This window comes from Musa acuminata, chromosome BXJ2-6 (assembly GCF_036884655.1).
Source record: "Musa acuminata AAA Group cultivar baxijiao chromosome BXJ2-6, Cavendish_Baxijiao_AAA, whole genome shotgun sequence".
NCBI classification, from domain to species: domain Eukaryota; kingdom Viridiplantae; phylum Streptophyta; class Magnoliopsida; order Zingiberales; family Musaceae; genus Musa; species Musa acuminata.
The window spans coordinates 21,365,964-21,377,500 of record NC_088343.1 but is presented as its reverse complement, the minus strand read 5'-3'; positions in this window follow the sequence as shown (position 1 = coordinate 21,377,500).

Below are 11,537 nucleotides of genomic sequence, written 5' to 3'. Positions count from 1 at the left end.
AGGCTCGGCCTCCCAAAGAGTCTAGGTGGTCGTACCGTCAGCATTTAATGCTGCCAAGTGATGGTATCGCCAAAGTCTAGTATTCAAGACTTTGTCAAGCGGTAGTATTGCGCGGTGGTATCACCTAGTATCAGAGAGTAATGGCGATGGCACCACCTAATACTGGCGGTGGTACCACTAGTACCCCGAAAACCTAAGATGTGATATTTTTTAGCTCTAGTTTTGAAGCCATTTGGGATATAAATATCCCTCTCATCCTTGCTAAGTACATAGAACATCTTGAATGAAAATTAGTGTAAAATGTTATTGTAATTCCTAAAATTTGCCTTTCTCTAGCTCTAAGTTTTGAATTCAGTTTGAGAGAAGGGTGAGTGAATTGTAAAAGATATCTCCTAAACCTGTGAAAAGGAGAAAAAGGTTATAAGAGGGTATTTAGTCTTCGCCCATTAAAATAAGACCGTTAGTAGACGCTAGTGGCCTCAACGGAGGATGAATCGAGAATGGACGTAGGTCATAGTGACCGAACCACTATAAATTTGGTGTGCATCTTCTTTTTACTTTTCATTACTATTATTTTTCTACTTTAACTTTTATTACGTTTAATCTAAGTATACTTTGATATCATTTCTGATATAGTTTTATTGAATCAAGCTTTTCTAAATTATTAAAGTTTTCTGAATCGATGTCGTTTTCCTAAAAGCACTAATTCACACCCCCCACCCTACACCCCACCCCCCCCCCCCTCGGTTCTAACAATTAGTATTAGAGCCAAGATTTTTCTTGTTTGGTTTAACACCTAAGAGAAATGGCTTTCACCAGTAATCAAGAGGGTCTTTCTATCAGTCGTCCTCCTATATTCAATGGAACGAACTATACATATTGGAAAACTAGAATGAGAATTTTCTTGCTTTCTATGGATTTCAATTTATGGAACATTGTTGAAAGCGGTTTTGAAAAGTCTTCCAAACCAATGAACAAATATAATGATTTAGAGAAGAAGATTTTATCTTTGAATGCTAAAGCGATAAATACTTTGTTTTGCTCTCTTTATAAAAACGAATTTAGTCGGATTTCTATGCAAAACTGCACATGAGATTTGACACACACTCAAAGTTACATACGAAAGCATAAGTAGGGTTAAAGGGTCAAAAATTAATCTTTTAGTTTATAGCTATAAGTTATTTCGTATGAAACTAAATGAGACATACCCGTTTTACAGATGTCATCATTGGGCTAAAAATACTAGGTAAAATATTTTTTAATTTTGAACTTGTTAATAAAATACTAAGATCCATTCCAAAAACTTAAGATTTTAAAGCAATGACAATACAAGAAGCAAAGCACTTGAATAATTTTTCATTCAAAGAATTTATTGGGTCTTTGATTGTTGAATCTCAGATTTTGATGATGAAATCAATTGATGAGTTTATGATATAATCTATATTTTGAGTGATGTAGGACTAACATCGATCAGAAAAGGCAAATCAATTAAAGCAAGAGGAATTGAACGTTAGGTCGGAGTGGAACATGTTAGAAGATTGGATGTCGGGCTAGAGGATTGGTTGACGTATCGGTAGAAGGCTTCGTGTCATGAGTTCGGGTATCGGGCCAAAGGATCAGACATTGCACCAAGGATATCGAAAGTTGTAGGAGTCAACGTGCCGATTGAGTAATACGCCAAAGGAGAGGATGATGCCCTAAAGGATCGGATAAAGCGCCGAAGGATCGGATGAAGCTCTAGATAAACCAATGACATGCTGGACAACATAAGATTCATGCTTGTAATTATATGTCTAGATCAAGTTAGTTTAGGTCTAATTGAGTCGGTATTGGGGTGAAACAATGCCAACTTAATTAGGGGTCAATTGAGCTTGAATCAAGGTTGAATTGAGCTTATTGTTTGGCCCATTCAGTATCCTATAATAGGGTCTAGCGGTGGGACCACCGAAACACAGTCTTCAAGACTATGTTAGGTAGTGGTATCGCTAGACTAGGCGGTGGTACCGCCTGGACATAGTCTTCCAGATTGTGTCAAGTGGTGGTACTACCAAACTAGGCGATGGTATTGCCCAGTGATAATGTGTAAAGTGGTGGTAGTGCTAAACTGGGTGGTGGTACCGCTTAGTGTCAGACTGGCAGGCAATGGTACCACCCAGTGCAAGCGTTGGTACTGCCCATACCCCGAAAACTCGAGGATTTGAATTTTAGCTCCAAGTTTTGAAGCCATTTGAGGTCTATAAATACCCCACAAATTTCTACTTGGAATACACACAAAAAGAGAGCAAAAACTTATGATTTCAAGGTTGGAAAACTCTTTTTGTTGAATCTCGTATTTTGATGATGAAACCAATCGATATGTGTTTATGTTTTAATCTGCATTTTGAGTAACGCGGGATGCTTCAATTAGGATAAGACAATTAAAGTAGGAAAAATCATGTTGTGCCGGAGGAAAATATGTCAGAAGATTGAACGTCGGACTGGTGGATTTGGGCATTGGGCCAAGAAGAGCAGATATTGTGCCAAGGATATCAGAGTTGCGGAGTCAACTGGCCGATTGGGTAACAGGCCGTAAGAGAGGACGATGCACCGAAGAATCGGACGAAGCGTCGAGAGACCAATGATATGTCGGACAACTTGATTAATGTTTAGTATTAATTTTCTAGATCGAAGTATGTTTTTACATATGCAGGATTAACTACGATAGCAAGGCATGAGATAAAATGAAATCCTGAAGTCAAGGACGTGATCACGTTGGGAGTTCGAGAGTTCGTCGGAAGTTCGGACGCTCGTCAAAAGTTCTGGCGGCACTAGCCGAGAAGTCATGGAGCTTGCCAGAGAAGCTTATTGGAACTTGCCAAGAAGATCGTCGTGAAGTCTAGGAGCTTGCCGGGAGTCCGTCGGAACATTGCCGAGAGATCGTCAGAAGTTCGCCGAAAGATCGCCCGAAGCTCGCCGGAAGAATACACATAAGGACTTGTTTAGCTTAGTAAATATCTTAGGATTTCGTAGTTAGCACGTAATTGGGCTTGGATTTGGGTCAACCTAATTAGGGTCAGCTAGGCTCATGTAAGAACTGTGTTAGGCCCAATAAAAGGCCCAAACAGTGCCCCAAGAAGTCTCACCGTCGTGGCACAGTCTTCGAGACTATGTCAGGCGGTGGTACCACCAGTCTGGGTGGTGGTACAGCCCAGCACTGCCCCCCCAAGTGGTGGTACCGCCCAGGGCAGTGTCAGTCAGACTGACACTAGGCGGTGGTACCGCTCGTGCCCAAGGAACCCGGGATGGGAAAGTTTTAGGCTCCAAGTTTGAATCAACTTGAAGCCTATCAATACCCCTCTCATCCTTAGTTAAAACACACAAGTATTAAGAGTAAAAAAGTATAGAAACGCTACTGCACTCTTGTGTGAGCTCCTCTCAAAGTTTTAAATGTTAGAATAGTTTGAGAGAGGAGTAAGTGGGGGTGTAAGGGTTGTCTCCTAAACCCGATAAAATGAGAATTGAGTTGTAAAAGGTGGTTAGTCTTCGCCTATTGAAGGAAAACCATTAGTGGATGCTGGTGGCCTCGACGGAAGAGGAATCAGAGGAGTGGATGTAGGTCATGAAGACCGAACCACTATAAACTATCATGTTCTCTAGTTTGCATTTCATTCTTACTATTACCTTACTGCAAACTTCCTTAAGTGCTTACTGCCTTCAATTCATAATGTACGCTTTCAAGTTTAGTTTCTGAAATCGGTTTTTGGTCGAAAACGATTTTATCGCAATGAAGTTTTTGAAGATGTTATTTTTACCGTTGCACTAATTCACCCCCCCCCCTCTTAGTGCTCTTGATCCTAATAATTGGTATCATAGCCTCGTTTTCTAATATAGTTTAACACCCAAATAGAAATGGCTCTTTTTGGCTTTCAAGAGGGTCACTCTCTCATTCGTCCTCCCTTTTTCAATGGGACGAACTACACTTATAGAAAAACTCGAATGAGAGTTTTCTTGCTTTCATTGAATCTCAATTTATGGTACATAGTCGAAAATGGATTTGAAATGTCTTCTCTTCCAATGAACAATTTGAATGATTTGGAGAAGAAGACGTTTTCCCTAAATGCAAAGGCTATGAATGTCTTATTTTGCGCTTTAGACAAAAACGAGTTTAATCGGGTTTCTATATGCGAAATGGCCTTCGATATTTGGCATATTCTCGAAATCACATACGAAACGAAGGCACAAGTAGTGTAAAAGATTCTAAAGTAAATTTGTTGATACATGATTTTGAGATGTTTTGTATAGAACTAAGAGAGACTATTGGAGACATGTACACCCGCTTTACGGATGTCATCAATAGTCTAAAAGCACTTAGTAAAAGCTTTTTGAATTTTGAACTCGTTAACAAGATTTTGCACTCACTTTCTAAAACTTGGGATTCAAAAGTAATTGCTATTCAAGAATTAAAAATTTTAAATATATTTTTGATCGAAGAACTAATAGGGTCTTTGATGACCTATGAATTGACGTGCAATGCACATGAAGAACTCAAGAACCACCTTCCAAAGAATAAGAAGAATTTCAAACTGAGAACATTTAAAGACCACTCGAGCATAAGCTCAAGTGATGATGAACATGAACTTGAACTCACAAAGAAATTTAAAAAGTTTATAAAACAAAAATTAAGGAATAAAAAGAACACAACTATTTGCTTTGAATGAAAGAAGAAGAATACAAATTGGGATGAATCGAGCTCCTCCGAAGATGAGGAGATGGATGTTCTTCAGAAGAATCACACTTATGATTTGGTGTTACTACCAAATGGAATGAAGGCTTTGAAGAACAAGTGGGTTTTCAGGTTGAAGACTCAAGAATATTGTTCTCAACCAAAGTACAAAGCTAGATTGGTTGTGAAAGGCTTTGGTCAAAAGAAAGGTATTGACTTTGAATAGATTTTTTCTCCTGTTGTTAAAATATCTTCTATTCGTGTTGCTCTTGGTATTGCTACTAGCCAAGACTTGGAGGTTGAGCAGTTAGATGTGAAGACAGCTTTCCTTTATGGGGATTTGGAGGAGGAAATTTATATGGAGCAACCAGAAGGCTTCAAAGTTAAAGGTAAAGAGATCTTTGTCTGCAAATTGAAGAAGAGCTTGTATGGGCTAAAGCAAGCTCCAAGACAATAGTATAGAAAGTTTGATTCATTTATGATAGAAAATGGATACAAAAGAACGGCTTCAGATCATTGTGTGTACATCAAATGGTTTGGTGAGGATTTTATTATTCTCTTATTTTATGTTGATGATATGCTTATTCTTGGAAAAGATATATCTAAAATTGACAGATTGAAGAAGGAATTGAGTGAGTCTTTTGCAATGAAGGACAAGGGGCCAACAAAGCAAATACTAGGTATGCAGATTTTCCGTGATAGGAAAAATAAGAAGATTTGGTTGTCACAAGAGAAATACATCGAGAAGGTATTGGAAAGATTCAGTATGAGCAATGCAAAGCCAGTTGGTTCTCCTTTTGCAGGTCACTTCAAGTTGTACTCAGAACAGAGTCCATCAAGTGATGAGGAGAAGGAGAAAATGCAAAAGGTTCCTTATGCTTCAACAGTTGGAAGTTTAATGTATGCAATGGTATGTACGAGGCCAGACATCGCATATGCAGTTGGTGTTACTAGTAGATTTCTTGCAAATCTAGGCAAAGAGCACTGGGCAGCAGTGAAGTGGATTTTTAGATATCTCAGAGGGAGCTATAAGGTTTGTTTAAGCTTTGGAGGTGGACCACATGTGTTGACAGGTTACATAGATGCAGATATAGCAAGAGATATAGATACGAGAAAGTCTATTTCAGGTTATATACTTACTTTTGCAGGGGGAGCTGTGTCATGGCAATCCAGGTTGCAAAGGTGTATTGCTCTCTCTACCATAGAAGCAGAATATATTGCTGCTACAGAGGTATACAAAAAAATGTTATGGATGAAAGAATTCTTACAAGAATTGGGGCTGAAATAGAAAAATTATGTGTTGCATTGTGACAGCCAGAGTGCCATCCATTTGTGTAAGAACTTAATGTTTCATTCTAAGTCAAAGCATATAGATGTCAGATACCACTGGATTCGAAATGTATTTGAAGAGATGCAGTTGCAGCTTCAGAAAATTCACACAGATGACAACGGAGCAGACATGTTGACAAAAACTTTACCAAAAGAAAGACAGAAGATATGCCGACAGCTGGTCGGCATGGCTTCACATTGAAGAGTCATGGGATAGCCTCCCTTATGGGCTGAAGGGGGAGATTGTTGGGCTGGCAGCCCACAAATTCAGCCCATAGTGGGCTGGGCAGCCCACAGCTCACCCCCTCTTAACATAACCCTAATTAACATTAGGGGGGGTGTGGTGGCTGCGTTTTGGAGGTAGAAAAAGGCATAAATAGGGCAGGAACGTGAGAGAAGAAAACAGCCACGGGATTCCAAAGAAAAGGAGGAAAACAAGGCAGAAAAGGAAGAGAAAGAAAGGAAAGAAGACAAGGACAACACATAGAGGCTGTTCTCAATCATCTAGTAGTGTTCTTATCTCAGGTTAGATCAAATCTACAGTAGACTCTTACTGTGATTACTTGGGGAGGTTTTAGATATTGTAGGCAATGACGTGATCCTTGTATCCCAGTTATTCTCTTGTGATTGTTGCTAGGGTTTAGGGCAAGAGATTGAGATTTGTATATTCATTATTCTCATAGTGGATTATCTCTAGTTTGGCCCGTGGTTTTTACCATTCACATTGGAGGGGTTTTCCACGTATATCTTGGTGTTCTATTTGATTGTGATTTCATTTAATTCTGCTGCGTATTATGGTCTTCTAGTATTTGTTCATATACAAAGGTTATTCCTATTTATATCCCCATCAGGGTTCCCTCATTTGAGCAATCGCCATGTTATTGTCGCAATATAAGGGAATCAGCTTCTCACTACTTGGCAGATTTCTATTGAATATTGAGAAGTTTTAATCATACATGGGATTCTTAACTTTTGAGTGTTACAAGCACTAATGATATTATCTCATACAAGTAGTGATGATAGGCTATGACGAAATATTTTATAAATGCATTAAGTATTTATACATATCTTGATGTTTAATTCATAGAAGTCATTGATAAATGCATCTCTCACGGATTTCACTCTTATGAATTTTTAATGAGAAATGAATTTGATGTAATGCTCTTCTCACTATGAAGTTTTATTCATGAATTTTTCCTTCATGTAATACTCCTCTCCCATGAATAATTGAAGAAATTCCAATGGATATCTTAATCCTTGAAAGATGAATTCTCGTGTGTGATATTGAAAGCATGTGTATGATAATTCTCATGGGGATTTGATTTCATATAGATATCTCGATCCTTTTCATGAATCCATTCTCTTTGTCAAAATAAAAGCATGTTTTAATGAAAACTTATTTCTCATTTTTTGACTTAATTCAAATCATTTCACAAATTTAGTTCTTAATGGATTCCCTCCTTATCTTCTTTCCTCCTCTTCATGCAAAATGTGATGATAAAGGGGGAGAAGTTGTTGGAATCTATCGTTTTAATATTGATAACATTTAATGATGAGAACTTTTGAGTATGTAACTTGCTTGATTTTTATTACTGCATTTGCATTGTTGAATTATTCTCCTTTTTGTTGATGACAAAGGGGGAGAAATAATACCAAAATGTGATAAATTAATGACAAATATATGTAATGTATTTCATCATATATACTTGAAATGTATGTAATGCCAAAGAAGCTCATTGGAACTCGCCAAAAAGATTGTCGTAAAGTCTAGGAGCTTGCCGGGAGTCTGCTAGAACATTGCTAAGAGTTCATCGGATGTTCACCGGAAGCACACCGGAAGCTCGCCGAAAGAGCAATTGACACACCGGAATAAGAAGCACTATAAATTATGTCTTAATTATCATAGTTAGAGTGTAAATTAAGTTAGGATTGGGAGGTAATCCCACTAACTTAATTAGGGGCCAATTGGGCCCTTAACAGGGCTGAATTAGGCCGAAGTGAGCTACCAATTTAGCCCCTGAAAACATAACCGGCGGTGGCACTGCCAGGACGGTAGTGCCCCTAGATTTCTGGGTGGTGGTACCACCGACAGTAGTGCTGCTAGTGGTGGGACCACCCCTGTTCGACGGTGGTACCGCCCAGTGTCAGATCAAAGATGGTAGTACCATCCAGTGTTAGATCAACGGTGGTAGTACCGCCTAGTAACGGTGGTGGTACCACCGCCAATACCCCGGATTCTAGGGATGACATTTTGACTCCAATTTTGAAGCCATTGGGGCCTATAAAAATCCCACCCTTTTTTGTATGAAAGGGCACGAAAGCATTGGCTTAATATTGAATTCTTGAGTCATAAAAGTATTGTAAAAGTTAAGAGTTCTCCTCTTTCATCTCTTAACCTTGTAACCATCCAAGAAAGATGAGTGAGGCTTGTACGGGTTGTCTCCTAAACCCAGGAAAAGGATAAAGTACTGTAAAGAGGTGTTCGGTCTTCACCTATTGAAGAAAGGCCTTTAATGGACACCGGTGACCTCGTCGGAGGAGGAATCCGAAATTGGATGTAGGTCACTTTGACCGAACCACTCTAAATTCTGGTTTACTTTTCATCTGTGCAATTTACTTTACTGCAAATCTCCTTAATCTTCTCTTGCACTTTTACGAAAGCTTTCAAGTTCAACTTCTCTCCAAAACAGATTGAATCGAAACCATTTTCGTTAGAATCGATTTTAAATAGAACGAATAATTTTCTAAAATCGTGAAAGTTTTTTGTTGCACTAATTCACCCCCTCTTAGTGCGGCTCTTGATTCTAACACCCTACACCATGTCGCCTTCTGGTGACATATCCATTGTATTCTGATCATTATGGGATGAACTTGACTGTGATCTCTTTATGTGTGGCCTCTACCAATACATCATAAGGCCTCTGTCACCTCTGATCGTGTTCTTCCCTTTGACAATCGACCTTCATCCACTCACTCTCGGGTCACACCCCGATGAAGCACAACTCTAGGACAGTTCGTCATCTAGCAACTCTCAAAGTCCATCGACTTTATTGACATTTGTATATTATTGTCTGGATCCTAGGCCTTTGCCCCCACCAGTATAATCTCTGCGGTGCACCGCTTCCTTCATGGCAACTCAAGTGGTGGCAATGTGGAATATTCTTCAAGAGTACCCACCTTCATGTTCTCTTACCTTATGTTAAGGCCTTTTGACCCCAAGTTCGTATTTGTAAGTTGAGTCACCTTAATTCCTTCATCCAATGCTTCACCAAGGTAAAATACATATGCCTTAGAGCTCCCTTCATCTTTGGCACTATATAGGATAAGTCTGCTCCATTGGAATGAGGGACCCATAGAACAACATGGTCCCGCTCTTGCCTCTATAAGAGTTTATGACCTTCACCTATGTCCAAGGAAAGTTATATGCTTCTACTCCATATTCTATCTTCTATATCGACTCTCTTCATATAGCTTGGGTACTTCACCAAGCGACACCTAAGTTGCTCCTCTCCTCGGTTTGCATTGAGTTAATGGTGGCTCTCGCGCTAACCATTCTATGGGTCAACCCTCCATTGAATTCGATCTCTATATCAGCTCCAAGTGTGCCTCCATTTGGTATTGCCCTGGGTCGCTCCCTCACTTGATCTCATAATGCGTCCACTAATACATTACCTCATGTGAGATCATGTGATGACTCCTTGTCACTCACTTATTCTATTGAGCTTGATGGAGTTGTTGTCTTGAGGTACCTCCTCCTTAATATATGTGATATATTGTACGTGGTTCTCCCTTTGGAGAATCGAGACTTATCCCTCTTGGATATCTATCCCGTTGGAGCAACATCTCTCTTTGTATCCTTCCCTCTGAAAGTTTTAGAGACTACCATTACCTTGGACTACTCTTACCTTATTGAACAAATTATGCATTATTCTACTCTCATAAACGTACTTACTAGATTATGACTTTTCATCAATACAGCCCCTACTGCACCCCTCAAGGCCTAGCAATATATTAAACTTGCTGCACACTTCAGCCTCCTATGGATGTATCCTTCCCATGCCAAAGAGAAAGTTCCAATACTCCATAGCATTAAGTTTCGGTTGCCTTGGGATGGTTATGAATATTCCATCATCTATATACAAGCTCTTACATAAGTACTGAATTATTTAATATAGTAATTCTCGCCTATGTGAGCTTTACATAATTCTTTTAGTCGCTGAGCATCCCATCCCACTTTGCATGATCATACCCTTTACTAAACACCCCACTTGTCTTGAGCACCATCAGGTTGCCAACGTCGAGCCATAGCACGAACTTAGTCATTCCAACCTTTGTATGCTATGTATTTTTTCCAACTTGTCCTCGTGATGCCTCTCACATAAAGGATTGGTCATTCCTCTGAATGTCAATCTGTTTGCTCCTTTGGGCTACTCCTTTCCCTACATCTCTATACCCGTTTCCCCCAAATGGTTGTACTTGATGGTTGCCCTCAACATAGCCCTGCTAGATCCCCACGTTTATATGTCAAGTATTTCTATGTGTGTTTGTCCCACTCTGATACCAAATCTCATAAACTTGCTAGGTTTGCCTAAGTCATGTGGTACCATTGTGTGTCTGTCCATAAAGGTCAGCCTCCCTGAAATCTCCTTTGGTCCCTTAAAACCTACAAAAGAGAAAACGGGTTAGATAAAGCATTTCACTCAGGATCCATAAGTACATATTTCATCAAACACTTTATAGATAATATAAATTACAATTATAGACTTTGCAAACTCTAAACGATCGCACAAAAAAATGTCTTAGATGGTTCACTATAGACCGAAATCTCTACAAATGTCCATATGATAATCTTCATTTATAAGCCTAAAATGGCTACCAAAGCTAATCAAAATAAGGTTGTTAAGCCTATGACCAACCCGCTACATGCTGTGCAAAGAATGAACAAAATCAAAAGGTATAAATATATATGAGCATTAAATCAAACACTTCATTTATAATTTTATCTGTGACAGGATGGAACCACCAGCAACAGTAACAAGGAAATGGCTATGAGCACTTGCACTTTAGGATCAAAAGTTGGTGACCCATCACCAACCTAAGTACTAAGGAAGCAATTTGCGAAGTCTGCATAGAATCATCTACCAAAGACATTATGGGATCAAGAGCGACTATGGGTGATAGAGAAGAATCAAAAGTCGATGTCCCTTCACCTACCCTAATCACCAAAGAATCATCTTACAAGTTGGGTAGATATAGTAAGGGATAAGAAATGAGGCCAACGAGGCAATAGTAAGAATTGTCGACAACGAACCACTAATAGCCAAAATCGTTGATATATCAAGATGGATTTCGAGTGATAGAGAAGAAGGATCAACCATTTATAAAGAAATGCTAAGTAGGGCACTCGCAAGGGATAATTGGATGGGATCGATTATGTTGAATCTCAGATTTTGATGATGAAATCAATTGATGTGTTTGTGATCTGACCTATATTTTAAGTGATGTA